At 41.1% G+C, this 22674-nt stretch overlaps 1 pseudogene; it reads left to right on the forward strand.

The window, feature by feature from the left end:
* Positions 1-22674, forward strand: part of LOC133479405 (serine/threonine-protein kinase ULK4-like) — a 76548-nt pseudogene that overhangs the window by 52097 nt on the left and 1777 nt on the right.

The following is a 22674-nucleotide window of genomic DNA, read 5'->3' on the forward strand; positions in this document are numbered from 1 at the left end:
TGCAAACTCCACACAGGCGAGGCTGGGATCTGAACCCCGGTCCTCAGAAATGTGAGGCATAATGTGCTAACCAGTCGTCCACCCTGGCACCTTATTATTATTATGATTATTGTTGTTGTTGTTATATTATTATTGTTTAACACGTTTTCAGCATCATTCAATTAATCAAAAATAGCAATCCTTATTTTTTGCTCCTAAAGGACATTCACCTGGCCTATCCCTCCCAGCTGACGTTGGGCAAGTAGGTGGTGTACGCCGGATTGGTCGCCAGTCAATTGCAAGGCACATATAGACAGAAGTCTTCATTTAAACTAACATGCATGTTTTTAAGATTGTGGGAGGAAGCCAGAGTATCCAAGGGAAATCCCATACAAGCAGCAATCACACACGCTAACCACTTCTCAACTGTGTTGCCCCCTATTGTTTTTATTACTGATGAAAATACATGCACATGTTCTATCATCCAGTCGTCTTCAACCTTAGTGATGGAACCAAAAATGGGTCCCGCAACAGTTTTTGTTGGGTCGTCAATGTTTGATCAAATAAAATTCATTCTCCAACTTTCTTGAGCATCACGTCAATTGTACACACACACAAAGAAAGAAAATCACGTCTTTTCTGTTTTTTTTCGTTTTTTTTTTTTAAATTGTAGTTTAACATCCTTTAATCTAGAGATTATACACATACATACTGTGCCAACATAAATGAATAAATGCTCAGTTTTAGCCATTGCTCAGTAAAAAGAACAATTTTCACAATTTTAATGCAGAGTATACTCATCTTTGATGGAATTCTTGTAAATTCGTTTTTTAATCTAAAATGTTCTCATTTGCAATCGATGGCCCAATAATTCTGAAAGGAAACCAGGTTTTCTAACAAATTTGTGAAGTTTTACTCATTTATGATGAGCAGTGAGCACTGTAAGTTCAGTGTTAGCTCAGTTTATAAAATAAGTAATGCACTGCTGAAACTGATTGACTGACTGTTAAATAATCTTCTTGAGATAAAAGATTGTTTTCATGGTCAGAGTTAAAAACAATACATTCTTATTTCCATAAAGTTCTGCCATCATTCCTTTTTGACACATTAAATTTTAAATTCATGTAGGAACACACAGAAATTCAGTCACACATGTTTGTGCATGACTGTGTATAAAGGTGCACACGTTCCAAATGCAGAGTAAGTGGTTGTAAATGTGAAAGTAAATCAGCAACGAGAATGTCATTTCTAATAAAACCATCCATATTTTTCGCAGTCTTTTGTGTCTTAGTTTTTGTCCTTTTTTAAAATTATTATTTATTAGCATGCCATTATTCTTTTTCATTCTTCAAGTCTTTTGTCCTTATACTGGTGGGTCTGGTTGACTGGAGACAGGTGAGCTCTCATGAATTTGACAACCAAAAGGTTCACAGCTTACTATACATGGTTAAACTCTGAATTCTAACAAAAGCAAGGAGAGTTGGGGAAAAGGGAAGCAAAGCTGATAAGACAAGATGTGACAACACTGAACAGACACTAAGGAACTAAGTATGAAAAGAAAACAGACTCAGGTGGGAGACGCCAAGGGCAGTCAAGGAGCTGATTGGAAGATGCATGATCAAATGTTGATGAAGCCAGCAATTATAACTGTCCATCCATCCATCCATTTTCTGAGCCGCTTCTCCTCACTAGGGTCGTGGGCGTGCTGGAGCCTATCCCAGCTGTCATCGGGCAGGAGGCGCACTCACGGTCATGCCTACGGGCAATTTAGAGTCTCCAATTAATGCATGTTTTTGGGATGTGGGAGGAAACCGGAGTGCCCGGAGAAAACCCACGCAGGTACGGGGAGAACATGCAAACTCCACACAGGCGGGGCCGGGGATTGAACCCGGGTCCTCAGAACTGTGAGGCTGACACTCTAACCAGTCGGCCACCGTGCCGCCCAATTATAACTGACGGAGTGATATACTACTATCAAAGAAAACCTTACGGGGAAAATGAGCGTGCATGTGTGCATGCCCGATTAGAATTCATTTCAATTTATATTATTTATCATCTTTTACTGTTTCTCTTTCTCGGGTAGATCAATAACAATGGAGTGCTTCCAACAGTCTTTCATCTTATTATGGTAAGAAACTAAATAATAACTGAATAAGTGGTTTAAGTAGTATATGTAGTTTGTGTGTATATATGTATGTGTGTATATAAGTTCATCCACACCAAACTCTCTCCTCCATGTCTTTAAGGACCATGCTTTGTGCACTGGTGCACAGCCATGTTTTTCCAATTTTTTGTTCACTAAACCCCAATTCCAATGAAGTTGGGATGTGTAAAACGTAAATATAACAGAATGCAATGATATTTACAGTATATTAGATCAATTGAATACTTTACAAAGACAATATATTTAATGTTCACAATGATAAAATTTATCAGATTTATTTATTTTTTGCACATATTCACTCATTTTGAAACTTATGCATGCAACATGTTCCAAAACAGCTGGGAAAGAGCTCAACAGTTTGGAGTCTCCGTTGCCATATTTTGCATTGCATAATGCGCCACACATTTTCAATGGTAGACAGGTTTGGTGTGCTGGCAGGCCAGTCCACTGCTTGCACTATTTTACTATGAAGCCTCGCTGTTGCAACACGTGATGTATATGACTTAATGTCCCTGAAAAACGAGATGCTTGGATGGCAGCAGATCATTGCTCCAAAAACTGTATGTGCCTTTCACCATTAATAGTGCCTTTACAGATGTGAAAGTTACCTATGCCATGGACACTAACACACCCTCCTACCATCACAGATGCTGGCTTTTGAATTTTGCACTGATAGCTATCTGGACGGTCCTTTTCCTCTTTTGCCTGGAGGACACGATGTTCCAAAAACAATTTGCAATGTGGACTCGTCCGACCAGAGCAAATTTTTCCACTTTGCATCAGTCCATTTGATGAGCTCAGGCCCAAAGAAGCCAGTGGAATTTCTGGCTGTTGTTGATATACTGCTTTTGCTTTGCATGGTAGAGTTTTAACTTGCATTTGTAGATATAGCAAAAAACTGTTAACTGACAATGGTTTTCTGAATGGTTTTCTGAAGTCACAGGCATTCAATATTGATTGTTGACCTTGTCGCTTAAGTGCAGTGATTTCTCCAGATTCTTTGAATTTTTTGACAATATTATGGACCGTAGATGATGAAATTCCTAAATTCTTTGCTGTTGAGAAATGTTGTTCTAAACTGTCAGACTATTTGGTCACGCAGTTGTTGACAAAATTGTGAACATCTCCCCATCCTTGCTTGTGAAAAATGTAGCCTTTCGGGGACGCTCCTTTTATACCCAATTCTGATACTCAGTTGTTTCCACTAAACCATGACATGTGTTTCTAATTAACCTGTTCACCAGAACTTAATAATGTTAGAAAAGGTAAGAAGTGCAGTTCTACATCTTCGCAAACTACACTCATAATGATAAACGTTGTCAAACTAAAATGTTCAGTCTACAGCGAAAATAAATCAGTTGGCCACTGTCAGGGTCGTGTTTTCATGGTGTTGGAGACAAGGCAAAACGTGGAAGACCAAACGTGGAAGACTGATCTCATTCGATTGTCGACTTATTTTTTACACTGGATGTCATGCTTCACTTCAGTGTGGGTGTCCTCCTTCTTTCTCTCCCACTTGCTCCTTATAACCTTCATTCTTACATATTTATGTAAAGTAGTCTAAGTGGTATCAACCCTTTAGAGGACTGCTGTAATTGGCTGGCATAGAGAGCTATATTGAGTCAGAGGGTTAATAGAGTGGAAATACAGACCCCGCTATTAGAGCTCATGCACACAAACACCGAACACTTGTGTGTCATCAGCCAAGCACAACAAGGTTTCCAAGAAAGCTATTTATTTTACCTGACCTTTCATGCTTTCGTTCATACAGTCAATTTCACCTGTCGACAAACACACTATAATCTTTTGTTTAACCCAAACCCACGCACAATTCCAGGAAGCAATCTACAATATATTCAGACATATATACACGTCTACGCCGTCACTAAATAATTACCGTTCTGCAGGGCTGCCTGCCCTGGTTCGGACTAGCTGATTCAGAATGTTAAACACTCTTATTCCACAGCTTGATTAACTCTTCGCTTGATTGTTTACCCGTCTGGACTGGTCATGTCGGGATCCATTAGTGTCGCCTATATGGCTCCTGCTTGAATTGTATTGTACTACCAGAATCACTCTGATCTAGATTGATTGTACCGTCACTGGTGATCACACCAGTCATGGAGAAAGTCGCCTAATTGTATTTATCCAGATGATGAAGTAGCTCTGCTGAAGACATGAAAGAACTTCAGGATGCTGAGCAAACATCACAATTGGTGGGTTGTAATGCCTGAGGACAAAAAAGAGCATTTGAAGTGGCCTAATGTGATTGATATCCACTGTGACTCTGATGATCAGATTGGAGCTCACACTATGAGTCCCTCGTTGTGCAGTCCACACTAATGCACACCCCATATGACTTAATTAATATTGACCTCAAGGGTCTTCGGTTTAGGATGAAGTTCCATTTACGGCCGTAAACCAGGGACCCCCAGTACCCTTAACGTTACATTGATGATATTGTTTGGAGTATCTCAAGGGTTCCTGGCTGGTCTCCCTCTGCTTTGGTGTTGTTAGGAGGCCATTAAAGTTTTGTCTATTGTGTGAGTGTACTGGGGACCCACAAGGTTAGGTGACCCCAAATAAAGTTATTTTAGGGCACACTCACTTTGGGTAAGTTCTATCATGCTTCAGTGCAATTACCCCCCTCTGGCCTGAACTCAAACTGCATTGCAATTATTCGTGCCTCAGGAGGTTTACATATGCAGCTTCCCTGACTTTTTGAATCAGTTCGAGTCATTCTGGATATTTGTATTCTGCTAGGTGCCGTTATCATTAATAACTGGCAGGAGGAATGATTACATATGACCGATCATGCCATGGCCTGGGATGAGTGAGGCATGTCATTCTGGTCTCAATGTGCTCTTATTACCCCACCAACAAGACTGGCTCCTTGGTGTTGCGGTGAGGTTTACATTGACAAGACAATGATTCAAGGCTGTAAATACTGTATAGCCATAAACTATTGTTTTCTTGTCAAATTTTGTTTCTTCAAAGTTCAAATGTGTGTTCCGCGGCTGTAAAGCTCAGTCATTGCTATCAGTGTCGTTCATGAGTGTCCTCTATGGCTAATTAGCTGATAAAGATCAAAACAAATGTGCTTTGTCATTTGTTGTTCCTGACAGCAAGTGGTTTTAGGTGCGACTTGATGTAATTGTCTTCTGCCTCAGGCTCCTGCACATGAGGAGCACCAGCCAGGCTTATCAGGCCATACACAGATCATACTGATGCACATAGACCCCGCAGGCAGGACTGGTGTATCTCACAAAGGATCAAATCCTGAAATGAGGGCAGGAGGAGAAGTGAATTAGGAGGCACACGGGAGAGTCTAAGAGAGGATGAGGAGGAAGAGAAGGGTAGGAGTGAGTGAGGAGATAGAAGGTAGCAGACCTAAGCCAAGTTATTTTCCTCTTAACATTATACTAGTGTCTTGTACCCTCAGTTAGGGCTGGGTGAATAATCAATTTAATCTATATATCTTATGGTCACATAATTTTTTTTCTCAAAAAAAATCTAAAGATCCTTCTCTTTGCAGCTTCTGTAGCCTGCTGATGTTTGCAATGAAGACATGACAGCAAACAGAGGAGCTAGTTTACAAAAGAGGCACCGTTTTGTCAGTCATTTAGAATTGGTTCAGGTTTTTTTTTTTACATCAGACAATGAGAAACAGTCTGCTGCAAAGTATGTTTAAAGCCAGTAGCACAGAAGGGAAAACTCCCATTAAGAAACACAATTTATTGGAAATTTCACAAGACAAGGAAGGAGCCCAGTGGAAGGCAATGACGGGAGTAGATCACACTGAACAGTGCCAAATGTGGTGCCCGTTCATACGTTACAAAAGCAGTCATTTATTCACACACCAATCTTAAAAGCTGTATTGATAAACAACACACAATCTGTACTATAGTTTATACAAATGCATTACACACTTTACCAAATTACTTGAGTGTTTTTTGGACATACTTGGCAAATAAAGATGATTCTGATTCTGACCATGGTTTATTGTTGTCAAGTTGCAGTACACCGCTTTTTACTGGACTTTTTCCATTGATGTGACATCACAATAAGAGCGCCTGGAAGTTCACCAAATATTACAGCCTTATGACATAAATATAGGCTAGATATACCTCTATTCCCAAGTGCCCGATCAGATGGGTGACATTGTAACCTTTAGGAGGGCTTAGGTAAAACTTCATGTTGTAGATAGTCTTATTTTCCTTGCCCATTGTTATTAAAACAAGACAACCTACCTGGCATGTGCCTGGAGTGCTACATTCTGTATGCTGGATTTTGTTTGCATTTTTTGGAACAAAGGTGAACTTTGTTTTGGAATTTTACGTATGAAAGGTGCTATACAAATAAAGTTTAATTAGATTTGATTTGTTTGGAACCAGCAGCATTTATTCATGTTTGGCTATATTCTCCTGTTTGCGCGTAAGTCTTTTTTTTTTACATACCTGGGCTTGAGGCTCCTGTCCATACTTCTGACACACCCACCACGTGTAACCAGTGAACGAGTGTGCAAATGCCAAGGTGGCATGATTTAATTCCGAGGCTGGCTGTAAATTATGGAGCAAGGAGTTTTTCTGAGACTTGTGGAAAAAATATAGCACACTTTAAACATGGAAATACCTTGTCGTGCATGTCTCTTCGGCCAGTCGAGAGGTGTGCACCGCTCTGGTGAACACACTACACTCCGAAGGAGTGCATGTTTTTTTTCATTTTTAAGACTGTAGGAAATATATACAATAAAAGCAATTTAATCAAAATACTATGCTCGTTGATTCTAACATGCATGTTGTTAATTCAACATTTATTTATTTCAATATTGATTTCATTATTTTAATATCGTTTTGATTTCACAATGTTTTTATTTTGTCACTCCTATCCCTTTTGCGTCATGAAATAATTGTATCTGTCTTTCTCTCCCATCAAACTTCATGAGCTAGCACTAGTTGAGACTAGCGCTGATTATTCGCCAATCAGTTGCTTGTTCCTCCATGAGCTCCTGCGTGAGTGTATCACAGGAAATTTAGGAAAATTCATGGATTCAACGGTGACTATAAAGGCCAGCCTTTTTCATGAGCCTTCTGATTATCCTCTTGAAACTCCAAACCATTTAGCAATTTTACTTACTGTCCATATGTATGTTCTGGTGAATGTTCCTGTGTTGCAAATGCACCCTGAACACACACTGTGTATCTTGCAGCAAGCGTGTGACGTATTCATCTCCCCTCCCTAATGGTGCGTTAAGCTGTTTAATCATCCATCCATCCATTTTCTGTACCGTATCCTAACTAGGGTCGCGGCTGTGCTGGAGCCTATCCCAGGTAATCTTCGGGCGAGAGGCGGGGTACACCCTGCACTGGTCGCCAGTCAATCGCAGGGCACATAAACAAACAAGCAATCGCACTCACATTTAAACCTACGGACAATTCAAACTCACATTCAAACCTACGGACAATTTAGGGTCTTCAATTAACCTACCGTGCATGTTTTTGGGATGTGGGAGGAAACCGGAGTACCCGGAGAAAACCCACGCAGGCACGAGGGGAACATGCAAACTCCACACTTGCGGGGCCGGGATTTGAACCCCGGTCCTCAGAACTGTGAGGCAGTGCTAACCAGTCACCCACATAAAAGATAGACGCAAGATTTGACTTGTCTCTCAACTCAAGAATTCTTCAATACTTGTTTGAGCCTTTTTACAAGCATTGTAACTTTAAAGTGGGTCACTTAAGTCCTAGAGGCCTTCATCGGTCCAACTACTCCAGTGTCTTGCATAAGTTACGGTCATGTATTTACATTTTGCTTATCACTGGTCTGTTCCTCTGAAACAAATATTTTTTCTCTCAACATCTTTGCTGTACAAATAAATACATCTCCTCCAGGCAGGATTAAGGCTTTTGAAATTGTAATAACTGTGGCTTTAGGTAAAGCTGTCTTATTTCTATTTTGCAATTCTATTAATTAGTTATCTCGAGCCATTTCTGTTGACTGTACTATAAGCACTACACTGCTCTTGCATAGGAAATACAGTACTATCCCCACAAATTACCAACTGTACACAGAATAATACACTCCTACCACTATCATATTGTCCATATGTATTATTGGACTGTTCTACTACTACCACACTTCACTTACACAATTAGTCCTACTACATCCACACTACAACTTCATAGTAAACCAACCCACCTGCAACTGCTCCCAAGCCAACTGCTTCACCTGCTTTTTCCCCCCACCACAGAATCAGTCCACCCCTCCAAAATCCAAAGGGAAAAACACTCTTATGCCTACCAGGGACTAGCAAATAATTTACCTTACTATTTGTCGCCAAACAATACAGATTAATAGGCTGAGGTAACCGCCACAAGCGGGATTTTTATTTTTTTCTTAAGGCAGTCATTCATCACATTTTAATGACACATGCGGCTATGCGACTGTTAGCGGTTGGAGTTGCCAAATAAGGAGTTAAAAAAAAAAAAAATCAGAATAATATAATCCTACTGCACTACCATTGCACTACAGTCCACAAATATTAAGTCCTGCCAAAACTACACGATTCTCACATACTAAAACACCCTTTCTACCATTACACTACCTCTACACAATAATAAAGGCCAATCAATACCACATTTCCTTTCCACAATTAGACAGTCCGACCACACGATTCTACCATAAAACAATAATGCTGTCCCACTATCACCCGAATCACCACCAACTCCTCTATTTCTCAAAACATCGCTGGTGAGGTAGTTACTGTATGTTGCGTGTATAACCATCAGCAAAAAGCTTGTAATCTGTATCAGCTCCCTTCTCTTTTCTAAATGTGCTCTCATGTTCTGCTGTCATCCTTGCGATAGCCTTCACTTTATTTGCTTGTTGACATTCTTGTTATTCCCTCTCCTCTTGTCCTACGATCCACTTGTGAAATACTGTATGCTCTTCTCAACACCCATCTTACCTTGTGCATGGTCTCGCTTCCCACTGGCCCATTTACCCTCACCTCATCCTCAATTTTGCGCTTTTCTCTTCCCCTTTTCAGCTGGGGTTTACTCTAAACATGGTGACGGCAAAGGAAAAAAAAGGGAAGTAAGAGGAGAGAAGAGGAGAAGTGAGGAAGTGTGTATAATTGGCTTTTTAAGGTGTGACAGCGAGTGAGGGGAGGAGATGGGGGCAAGTGTGTGTGTTTCTGTGCTTGGAAGCAATGAAATAGCATTTAAGGTTGAATTCGGAATGCGTGTGTTTATGTGCTTGTGTTGGGTTAGCTGGGGCGCCGATGTGTGGAAGTGTGGGTGTGGATGCACGAGTACTGAGGACAAGCCTGTTGTGTGCGTGCGTGCGTGTTTGGAGAGGAGGGAGAGAGTAGATGAGGCTTATAATTGGGCAGATTTGCCTCTGACTGAGATAATACCCCCTGGGGAAGGAAGACTGAGGGACTAAAGTGAGAGGGATGAAGATGTGGAGGAAGAGCACAGCTGAAAAAAAGATGGGAAGAATAGAGAGGGAAGCTCAGCTGAGCCAGGAAAATGAAATGGTAGGTAGAAAGGATTGCATAGAGGTGACAGGAAGAAAAAAATGAATATATTGAGTAAGGATTTATTCAAATGAGATTGGCGAGAGGAACATTTGGAGGTTGAAGTGAGGAGCAATAATTGAAGACTGACAGTTTAGGAGCTTCCAAGACAAACACGATTATTTGCCAGGCTGAGTGACTCTCGTAGAAACATTATCATAGGAATCTTACAAAAAAAAATATGACACGTTCTTCTCTCTAGACCAGTGATTTCCAACCTTTATGGAGCCAAGGCACATATTTTACAATTGAAAATTCTCACGGAATACCAACAAACAAAAATGTCACAAAAAGTGGATACATTAATTTATGTATGTACTTCCTGCCATCTAATAGAAGACCACTCATTTGTTCTGTCTGTCTATGGCTCGCTGGCATAAGTAGATGAACAATTTATTGTAAATATAATTTTTTGAGCAATTACTGGTCAGTAAAATTTGATAATTTCCCACGGCACACCTGAAGAACGCTCATGGCACACTAATGTGCCACGGCACACTGGTTGGGAATCACTGCTCTAGACTCAGGCCAAGATGCAGGACAAGTGTCTGTGGATTAAAGCATGCTGCTTTATTAATTAAATAAGTCTGTTCTTGTTAAGGCTTTTCTCCAGGTTTGAGTACATCATCTGATCTTTATGGGTGCTTTAAGGTCTTGTGTCATATAGTTTTCTGCCACAAAATAGTGTTATAGACAGAGGTCAAGAGAGTAGCCAAATATTGTACTCCAGTAAGAGTAGTGTTACTTGAAAGTAATATGACTCAAGTAAAAGTAGTCCTCCAAAAAATTACTTGTGTAAGAGTAAGAAAGTACTCTATGAAAAAAAAACTACAAGTACTGAGTAACTGGTGAGATTTGTCAGAGCATGATCAAATAAAATACAACAAAGTAAACTCACTAAATAAAATGTGAATGTGCAGTGTGTGTGTGTGGAGTGCAGGCGCGTGTGCGTGGAGCGAGATTAGCACATACCCTAAAAGATGTATGGTTTACAGTTACTTATTACCATAAAACAGGGCTAATGATGGCTAATATTCACAGCCAAAATTTACAGTTTTCTCAACTTAGAAGGAGGCTGGAATATCCACGTTTGGGCAGACAGTGGCAGGCAAATAACAATGCATGAAAACTGTTGTTTTTGTCATCTGTAATGTAAACGCAGTCGTGTCCTATTGCCTTCTATAGGAATGACCACCCTTCCAACATGGCCGCCACATAGGCACGTCGATTAGCCGGGCTGGCGTAGCTAGTGTTTATACCCATGCCCGCGAAGGCCAATAGAAGACTCAGTGTGCGGTCATGTGACTGTCTTGTTTTGTTTGATTGGTAAACAAGAGTTAAACGTGACTATCGGTTACATTGGATTGGAGCCAAACGGAGGAAGTCGTAGTCTAAACCGATTGCACACAAAATAAGCAATAATCGATAAAAGTATCGAGTGGCATGTAGATCATTATAACGGAGTAAAAGTACTGCTTCTTAACAAATACAGGTAAAAGTAAAAAGTATGCTGCATTAAAACTACTCTGACAAGTACATTTGATCCAAAATGCTACTTGAGTAAATGTAGCGCATTCCTCCCAACCTCTGGTTATAGCATAGGCTTCAGCTAAGGTTGAACCATTATCCATCCATCCATTTTTCTGAGCCGCTTCTCCTCACTAGGGTCGCGGGCGTGCTGGAGCCTATCCCAGCTGTCATCGGGCAGGAGGCGGGGTACACCCTGAACTGGTTGCCAGCCAATCGCAGGGCACATAGGAACAAACAACCATTCGCACTCACAGTCATGCCTACAGGGAATTTAGAGTCTCCAATTCATGCATGTTTTTGGGATGTGGGAGGAAACCGGAGTACCCGGAGAAAACCCACGCAGGCACGGGGAGAACATGCAAACTCCACACAGGCGGGGCCGGGGATTGAACCCGGGTCCTCAGAACTGTGAGGCTGACGCTCTAACCAGTCAGCCACCGTGCCGCCGGTTGAACCATTAAAAGTAAACAAATTATTTGGGTGCATTTTTTGTATTTTTTTTTATCTTGGAATTACATTTTTGTCTTGCTTTGCCTTTATTGAGTTGGCTACTTTCTGCTTCATGGCATTTCATGAAAAATGTGCCATACACGTTCTGCCATGGGACAAACATTGAATATGTAGTTTTTTTTTGTGTGTGTAATATGACAGACAGTTAAACAACCAAAAACAATCAAAGAATACCCGTAACCGACATACATAGAAGTCATGTATTCATTGTGAATAAAAACCTTAGTTTACAGTATATGAAATGCCTCAGAAATACTTCTCTGTCACTGATAGTGTAGTAGTTCACTTGTCAGCGCGAGTTCAGTTCCCGCTCAATGACAATGTGAGTGTGAATGGTTGTTTGTCTTCTGCGTGCCCTGGGGCTGAGAATAACCAGTCCGGGATGTAATCAAATGTCCCCCAAACTCAGCTAGGATAGGCTGGGTTTGTCACAGTTTTGTGGTGATAGTGGAAAACCTGGAGGGCCCCACCGCAGGAAAGCAAGACAGGGGAGCAGGAGTAATCCCAACAAAATATATTTGCAAAAATGCCAAAGAAGGCATGTCAGGGGAATAAACTGAAAATACTCATTAACAAAAAAAAACAAGATTCAAATAAACACAGCGGAATCGACTCACCACAACAAGAAACATTACAAGACTTGGGAAACGTGACATCAACAATAATCAGACTGAGAGAAAGCAGGGAATTAAATACAAAGAAATTGATGAGACAACGAGGCACACCTGGACTAGACACGAGTGGCTGGAGGGAGCTTATTGGTAGATACAAGACGATAACCTAATTAATTGACAAGCCATGAACAAGAAACACGGTTAGTCCTTTTATCCCCCGAAGCACAGCAAGCATATAGTGTAGTTTATTCCCAAATGATCATGCTTCTTACTTGTATTTTTGTGAGCAAAGATGCTGGATAGTTTTCAGGTTTTTCTCTGTCCTTTTGAAACCCTAAATACATCAAAATTGTTGTTGTGACCTTCGGCTTGTGCCATAAAGGGTCGCCACATCGAGTCACTCACATCATTTGTTTGGCACATTTTTGATGCCCATGTCCTTCCTAATGCAACCCACTCGTTTTTTTTTTATCCATGCTTGGAACTAGCAGTGGCTGGGTATTGAGGCACGAGCAGGGAATTGAACCCACGGCGTCTGCATGGAAGATAGCACTGAATCACCAGTGCTATAAATAGAGGAAAGTAGTGTGGAATAACTATTTTTAACTCTGTTTAGGTCCCAATTCCAAAGTAGGACAGAGCAAAATGTTTTTCGTATTTTTTTTCTCAACTTATTTTTAGCAGTCAGGTGGTGCTTCAATGTGTCTCTTGTAAGCAGGGTTGGGGGGGGGGGGGGGTTACTTGTAAATGTATATTCCGGTACAGTTACTACTTAGGGTGGCACGGTGGTCAACTGGTTAGAGCGTCTGCCTCACAGTTCTGAGGACTGGGGTTCAATCCCCGGTCCCGCCTGTGTGGAGTTTGCATGTTCTTCCCGTGCCTGCGTGAGTTTTCTCCGAGCACTCCGGTTTCCTCCTACTTCCCAAAAACATGCATGGTAGGTTAATTGAAGACTCTAAATTGCCCGTAAGTGTGCACGTGAGTGCAAATGATTGTTTGTTTGGATGTGCCCTGCGATCAGTTCAGGGTGTAGCCCGCCTCCTGCCCGATGATAGTTGGGATAGGCTCCAGTACTCCCACGACCCTTGTGAGGATGAGCGGCTCAGAAATTGGATGGATGGAGTTACTACTAACCTGTTAAAAATTGGACTTGGTAACGGAATCCAAGTACCATAATATTAGCGTAATGTAACTTGATTACGTTTAATTACTTTTTAATTACTCCAATACTGCATATGATAAAAAACACAAAAGACAATTAAATATCAATACTATATGAATATATACAGTGGGGCAAAAAGGTATTTAGTCAGCCACCAATTGTGCAAGTTCTCCCACTTAAAAAGATGAGAGAGGCCTGTAATTTTCATCATAGGTATACCTCACCGATGAGAGACAAAATGATAAAAAGAAATCCAGAAAATCACATTGTCAGATTTTTTTAAATAATTTATTCGCAAATTATGGTGGAAAATAAGTATTTAATTTCCTTTCTCTTTTATGTAAAAATAAGCAAAGAAATACTTGAAATTGTTTGGATTGTGGGCCCTGAATCTATGAAAGTTTAACTTTTGGAATGGAATTATGGAAATAAATAAACTTTTATATGATATTCAAATTTTTTGGGAAAGGTCTGTATATGTTGTGTATTATGAGTTCTGTGGACAGGTGAAACCAAAGCTGAATTGTTTGGGAGGAACACACAACACCATGTGTGGAGGAAAAATGGCACAGCACACCAACATCAAAACCTTATTCCAACTGTGAATCATGGTCGAGGAAGCCTTATTACATGGATCTCCTTTGTTACCCCAAGGCCTGGACAGCTTGATATCATCAATGGAAATATTAATTCACAAGTTTAAGCAAGATATTTTGCAGAAGAACTTAAGGCTATCTGTCAAACAAAAGAGGATGGGTGATCAAAATCACAGAAGCAAATCAACAACCAAATGGCTTCAATAGAAGAAATACGTGTTCTGAGTTGGCCCAGTCAAAGTCCTGACCTCAACCTGATTGATATCCTGTGGCATCGCCTCAATTGAGCTATTCACGGCAGATATCCAAAATTCAACCTGATCGTTGCACGTCTGTTCTGCAACTACAGGAAATGTTGGGTTGATCTTATTGCTACCAGAGGAGGGTCAACCAGTTATTATATCCAAGGGTTCACTTACTTACGTTATGTTCTATAAAAATATGAAAACATATGATTGTTTGCGTGGTATTAGATTAAACGAATTGTGTTTATTCTTGTGATTTAGACGAAGATCAGACTATATTTTATGACCAATCCTCTCACTGTAGATCATCGAGGTATTATAACAATATTGCAAAAAAATGTAAAATACATCTGAAAAAATATGATACATGCACACAAACCATTTAGTAGTTTAATTGCGAATACAAAACATAAAGAACCTCAGCAACCCTATGCATTTTTAGCACATTTAAAATTGTGCAAAGCAGCTACCATCATTAGTTTTTATGCATAACCCTATGAAATTTAGGTGCTTTCACACTGGTCGTTCGCTTTTTATGGTCCAAATCAGTTGATGGATTTGTAAACAATGTTTGTGTCCCTCGTGGGTTTGTGTTCACACAGTAAAACCTCCAAGTTTATGAAAAACCACCACAACAAACCACTTGACATCGCCGTCTTTTCTTGTTGGTCACGAGAATGTAAACAGGTAGGTGTTATATACTTGTCTGTGAGAGTATAACAATGAAGACAGGGGAGACGGGAAGCCATTACACCTGCGTTTTTATTCTCTTCTTTACTCAACGTGTCAACGTAATGACGTCACCATCGCGCATCGCAAGCATACGTAAAAGGGGACAACACAAGAGATTAATACACAACAGCAGGTTTGCTGTGCGGCTCAGCGAATGATAAGCGAATAAAGCATCACAAATAACCACCAAATGGCATAGGGCACAGGGTGTTTGTTGGTAACGTTATTGATTAGTTGAACAATCCGCCACAAAACATTGGCGAATAGCCGAGTGCACTTTAATCGCAATACTTGAATACATAAGATGTGCTTCTGCGTTCACACATCTAAACAAAGTAAAGCAGCAAACAGTAATATAATACTTTATATTAGTAATAATAATTAATAATTAATAATTTAACACTTGACACTATGTGAGCCCCGGGATGCACATGTCAGGGAAACAATGAGTCCCAGCCCTCAAACAATGAGTCCCTGCAACTTATTGTCACAGAATACAGATACAGTAATCCTCCTTTCTATCATGGTTCTTGCTTCAGTCCTGCGATATTGCAGATTTTTATTACAGTTGTTACTCTATCTTTTATACTGTTTGCACAATATTTTTGTGTTATCCATTGCTCTCTCTCTCAATATATTATGTGTTTAGGCCTGCCATGCACATTTAGGTACATGATGATGATCCATTTTAGTTTTGCCACTTACATCAGTTTGGCCATATGTCACACAGTGACTACACTGAGCTAAAAGCACAAAAATGTACCTCCGTCTCTCGGATCCCGCGACGCGGCATCATACTCGGTTGCTCGCCTTGATTTCACTATGAAATGTGACAACACTTTGACCATTTGTCTTTCTTCTCTTTCTCTTCTCATTTCGACATCATTTTGCAACCATTGTGTTCCTGCTCCTCAACCGAATAGTTTCACTTCCGCGTCCACCCATCGGTGACGTAAGCGGGTTGTGTCACATACACCCCTGCCTACTTCCATCTTCACGACCATCTCCGCGATCAAACTGATCAGCACTTATGCTTTTCAGTGTTTTTTGATGCGCAAAACGCGGACTTTGACCCGTAAACAGCGATGCGAGACCGTTTAATTTGAGCCTTGCAGTTTGCAATGCTGTGTGTTTGTGGACGAAGATTCACCATGCTTTATGCGTCCCTGATCATTTTTGTGTATCTCAGATGTGGGACGCATATCAAACGAGATCCCTGCTACTGTATAAGGATGGTAACGGCTAGCATGCTAAACCAAGGAATAATTCATTAAGCCAGCAGTCTAATCTGTAGTCACATCACTATAATGATTTTCGGGTATGGTGCAACCATATCAATATCGACTCTCTTCATCCATCCTGTCGATGCTATCACTGATGTTGTTGTGCTCTGGCACACACACTGCATTGCTGATCTGTTTGGAGAAGTTCTACTCTCGGAGACGATAAATACGATTTGAAATGGTAATTAGAATTTACCTGAGCAAAAAAATTGGCTTCATCCATTTTGAATGTATAATTTAAGTCATTTCTGTGTAATCCCTTATACAAACAAAGCAGCAAGTCGTAAACAAACAAACCCAAAGCCCTGTTACCCCTCTCTGCACTTAGTAGAGGTAATTAAAATTACATGTATTCAGGCTGAAATATACTGGGACATTTTTTTGTTACCGCAAACATTTAAGTAGGGATTTGGGTTGGCAGTTGTTCTGTTGGTCTTTTGGTTGTATTTCAGCTTCTACTCTCTTATGGAACCTTTTCCCTGCGTGCGCACACACACACGCACGCACGCACGCACACGCACACACAGAGGTTGTTGTGAGTGCCCTCTCAGATGCTGCAGTGGTCCACCTGGATGGAGAAGCTGCCGGGAGGAAGGTCAGCCATCTTGTTTTGCGAACCCTTCTGGAAGTACTCCACAACATTCTGACACAAACAGCAAATGTTGTTCGCTCCGCACTGAAGGTATGACCCCACGTAACGTACATCACATACAGTTGTCAGTTCAGCAAATATATTTAAACCTCAGCGACATTTAATTGTTGATATGTAAAGCTGTGTTGTGATATTGCCCAGCATTTTAGAGGCTTATATTTATTTATGAATGACGAGGAGCAACACTGTGTTGTTCTGCTTTGTCATGCTACATTTGTCCTTTATAGTACGGAATGATTCACCTCTATTTCCAATTCCACAGACAGAATCACAAAATCACTTCCTCAATTGTTTGTCCTTGTATCCCCAAGGTCGTGTTTTGTGTGTGTGTGTGTGGCAATTGAGGTATGCACTGGAAGCTTGCCGGTTTAACCGACCGCAATATCGAAGTTGTGGACACAGGGGAAAGCGGATGAGGCGCTGAGCCCCTTTCCCTACTCTCTCACACAAACACACACACATACACAAACACTCACAGGCAAACACGGAGGGGCCTGTCTGGTTCTGTCCCTGCGGCCTCATTATCACCGCTGGCTTTGTCCTCAGCTTGCCTCCCTGCACACATTCCCTTTTCCTCACACACACACACTCACACACCAGGCCCCATCTCCCCATAGTGTGCACTCCAGCCCAAAGCATACATATTAATGTCTGGACAGGGAGGCGGTGGGGCTAAAGGGGAGGTATGCCTGAGTGGAGGGGAGAAGGACAGAAGAGGGAGAGGTAAGGATTGAGCAAATGAAGGTGTGACAAGTGGAAAAGACAATGTTTGCTGAAATCAATTCTGCAGAAATGCATGGCTCATTAAGAAGAAAACGTTGTCCAGAAGAAATTCACACGGTAACAATTTCTGATGAGACAAAACAATGTTATTACTGCTTTCGATGTATGCATTGTTGAATAACAGTGAAGAAAATTGACTCTACTGCTAATTTTCCCCAAATGCCACTCGAGGCATGAAGAAAGAAGCAGGCCATATTCACAAGAAGGAATGTAAGTTGAGAAAAGGGAACACGACAAGTTCAACTTTAATGGAATTTAATGGTCAGCAGTCTTAAATGAAACACTGAAACAACTGCATGTGAGAAAGAAAACATACCATTTGTTGTATTTCCTCCTTTAGTCTGTCAGTCGGTGTGGGTTTGCGTCAGTCTGTCAGAATGTTTCTTGGCTGGTCTCTGGATCCATCATTATTGACTGTCAAATCTCGATAAATGATTGAACGTGTGTGTGTGTCTGTCTGCGTGTGTGTCTGTGTTTGTGTGTGTAGAGCCAGAGGCTATCTTGTCCAACGGCAGAGACGGATGCAGCAGAGAAGCTGCTCTTTGCCTTCAGACCCGTGAGCCAACTCAGCACACACCTCATTCACATGGTGAGAAGGCCAACACTCAAAGCTTATGTGTGTGCATGTAAAGGCTTTACATGCATACATTAATGTGTTTGGTGCTTGTGTACTGTTAATATTAATGTTTTTGGCAAACTATGGCGTGCTTGGGTCCCTGCGGCCTCCTCCGGGTGGCCAGTTGTCCAGTTGGCGGACCGCCCTGGGTCCCTCGGTGTGGGACGCGTCCCGTCCACCGGGCTGCTCTCGGGTGGGTCCCTGGGCCCGGTCCCGCCCCTCGAGTGATTGGGTGGGGTCCTCAGCCTCCGCGGTGCAGGCACAGCAATTACAGGACACTTCTGTCAGTCTTTGTGCATGCGAAACTGTGTCAATTCACTTCTATGTGTCCACGCACCCCTGGGACTCTTCCGCTGAGTGTGGGGCCACTCACTTATTGCGACAAATAACTCATGAATATGCTTGAGTATCCCCTCACTTCGATAATATATGTGCAAAAAGTACCTTCATACCGGCACTGAAACGATACCATGGAAAAATCTAAAACATCAGTAAAAGCAGTGGAATGAAAACTGACAAAACAACTTCAGTACTTTATTTTTATTAATTCAAAACATTGTTGAAGAATTATGAAATATAGGAATTAGCCCATTCTTAACATTCGTCATTTTTTAAATAATTAGATCAATGCTTGCACTATATGTATCACGAATGTGTATGTTTATAAAATTGTACATCTATGTAATGAATATGTATGATATATACAGTCATGGGGCACGGTGGCCGACTGGTTAGAGCGTCAGCCTCACAGTTCTGAGGACCCGGGTTCAATCCCCGGCCCCGCCTGTGTGGAGTTTGCATGTTCTCCCTGTGCCTGCGTAGGTTTTCTCCGGGTACTCTGGTTTCCTCCCACATCCCAAAAACATGCATGAATTGGAGACTCTAAATTGCCCGTAGGCATGACTGTGAGTGCGAACGGTTGTTTGTTCCTATGTGCCCTGCGATTGGCTGGCAATCAGTTCAGGGTGTACCCCGCCTCCTGCCCGATGACAGCTGGGATAGGCTCCAGCACGCCCGCGACCCTAGTGAGGAGAAGCGGCTCAGAAAATGGATGGATGGATATACAGTCATGAAAAAAAAAATTAGCCCACGCTTGTTTCTTCAATTTCTTGTTCATGATAATACCTGGCACCACTAAAAGCATTTTACTTGAAAAATACAAAAGCTTACTTGTATTATTAAATATAATTTTCGTTATCACGAAAATCCTGGTAAATGGCTAGAGCTCGATATCAGTTATCAACTCTTATATTTAACTCCTATGAGGTATTTTTCTTCTCATCATTATATTTGTTCAAACAAATGTACCTTGAGTTGCACCTGACATTAAAAATGAACAAGAAACTGAAGAAACAAGGGGTCTAATATTTTTTTCCATGATTATATTAATTATTTCTATATTCATACATACTTTACTCATAATTAATACTGTGTATTTCAAGCTGTCAAGCTTTTTATTCAAGTTTTTAGTGTGCAGTATTCGTGTATTTAACGGAATTTGATTTCTCCCTTTGTAAACAATACTGTATATTGCGCACCCACTCAGTGCAGTACTGTTTTTCATTGTGTAAAGAGCCATGGCACTCAAAAAGTGGACCTTTTTGCTCCACTTGGATGATAAGTGGTTTTCCTTTTGCATTCGGGTGGATTTTTATTCGTCTCGAACTCCCCTGATTTCCGGAGTGTAGCCTGATTCCGGGTTGTAGCATTCCAAGCTGGGCTTCCATGCAGCGCGCAGCAGTACTAAGTCGACTCATGCTATCGATGCTATCAATCTCCTACAGGTAACACTCACGCTCGTATGCATGGAATGCCGCTTTTCCGTAGCAGTCGAACACTGTGCCGCCTTTTTTTAACTATCGGTACAAAAAAAATAGAAAAATGGTTCCGTGCTATTTTTTCTGTCAAAATACCGCGGTACGGTACTGGTTTCGGTACTTGGTGCAACACTACTATTGATGTTAGTAGGCTGAAATGCTGTTACTTTTACCAAGAATGCAAGGCTGGGAAAAAATATTCTTTCAGGAGCGGTTTTGCTAATCATACCTTCATTTGAGGAACAACTTTCAAATTTTGCGGATCCATTTTTTGCAGGTTACTGGACACACAAGGACCCAAAGCAAGGGTTTTATTAAACAATAAAAATACGACAATATAAAGGGGGAGTTGAATGTTGGGCTGCAGCTATATCAAATATTTTTATTAGTAATCGAGTATCCTACTGAAAATTCTCTTGAACAATCGAGTATTTGGATAAACTATTTGCTTGGTTAAAGAGCAATTATAAATACAAAACTCGACCTTTCACTTAATAATGTACGACTAATTGGTTTCCTTTTTTACATAACAATTTGTATTTCTTAAATTCACATTGTGCATAAAAGATAAGGCATTAATAAAAAAAAAAAACATTAATAGCCTTTGTGCATCTTTGCTTTGCTGGTATTTTACCATTTTGTCACATATTAATACATTAGGTTCATCTGACTTTACAAAAACCAGCCTCTTTTTGGGTACATGATAAATTTTGCTCGTATTCTTCTCTGGCCACATTTGCCACATTTATCACTAAGTCTGTCATGATACCTAAATGTTAAGACGATATATTTTCCTAGAAAATATCATTATTAAGATCGCAAAAATAAATGAACACAATCGGCTTAAAAACTTACTCGGAGACTTCCACGCTTGCCTTGCTTCTGTTTCCTCCGTTGCCGTTCGTGGTGCGTCCACTGTGGGTGCGATGCAGGAGTGGGGGTTGGAGTTGTTGTAGGCAGCCGGAGCAGACAACAGTTCCATAGCTCCTCAGTGAGAGTAGACTTTTAACTCCGTAAAAGTAGTTCTGCCTGTGTCGAGCAGAAACCTACGAGTGTATCTGTATCAGAGCGGACTTGGTGCGTGAGAGTTAGCTGTTGCGATAAACCCGTATTTTAAGTAGGACTCCTGATATAGTGTTGTTTCGTTCACGAATGTTTTGTTCAGAAGAACAAATCTTTTCACTAAACTTAATGAATTGAATTAGTTTATGAAATGATTTCATTCTTTGAGCTCTCCCGCCGTTAGCCAGACCGCTCGGACCGGAAACAGAAGCGTTCGAGCTGGCTGGGACCGGAAACAGAATTGTTCTGTGCAGTCTTGACGTGTCAATTGAGACGCGTAGCTGTTGCGGTGGGGAAGACCCAGTCAATTTTCAAAATAAAACACATTGACACGTGAGTCGCAATACAACAGAAATGATATAAATTGGTCATTATTTTTATGCGGCCCGGTAACAAATGCCTCACCGGTCCGCGGACTGGAGTTTGGGGACTACTGATATACCTGACTGATTTGTGATTGATGAAAGATTTATACGAGCTAAACAAAATATCACTGCTGATAGTTCATCACTAGGGTCGTGGGCATGCTGGAGCCTATCCCAGCTGTCATCGGGCAGGAGGCGGGGTACACCCTGAACTGGTTGCCAGCCAATCGCAGGGCACATACAAACAAACAACCGTTCGCACTCACAGTCACACCTATGGGCAATTTTAGAGTCTCCAATTAATGCATGTTTTTGCATGAAACCGGAGTGCCCGGAGAAAACCCACACAGGCACAGGGAGAACATGCAAACTCCACACAGGCGGGGCCGGGGATTGAACCCGGGTCCTCAGAACTGTGAGGCTGACGCTCTAACCAGTCGTCCACCGTGCCGCTTTACCCATTTTGCCATGTAACACATGCACTACTAATAAGTCGTAGTTTTATAAACAGTGGGATATTTTACTGATTTTATATCATATTTGCAGTATATTTGTACTCTAAATTGTGTCGCTAGCTGTTATTACCTCAAATAGCCAACCCCTGATAACTGTCTCTTTGGGCAGCCTTGTGGATTCAAAGAATATTTGACAAAGTGCTCCATTGTAAAAATGAAATCTGTAATGAGTTTGGGTCATATTCTCCTGTTCATGTGTCAGTCATTTTTTTAGACAACTGGAATTGCGCACTTTTCATCTACGCATATTCTCTCGTCCAAACTTGAGACACACCCACCGCACCTAACCTGGGAATGAGTGTGTAAACACCAAAAAAAAAAGCACACTTCACTGACATCCGAGGCTGCCAGGACATCCTGGAAACGTACGCTTATTTAGACTTATGAATGTAATTGAAATCCATGAAAAAGAGATCACACTTTAAATTTGAAGATGAAATCCATGATGAAGCACAATGTTTAAAGTTGAA

Source organism: Phyllopteryx taeniolatus, chromosome 6, assembly GCF_024500385.1.
Source record: "Phyllopteryx taeniolatus isolate TA_2022b chromosome 6, UOR_Ptae_1.2, whole genome shotgun sequence".
Lineage (NCBI taxonomy): Eukaryota > Metazoa > Chordata > Actinopteri > Syngnathiformes > Syngnathidae > Phyllopteryx > Phyllopteryx taeniolatus.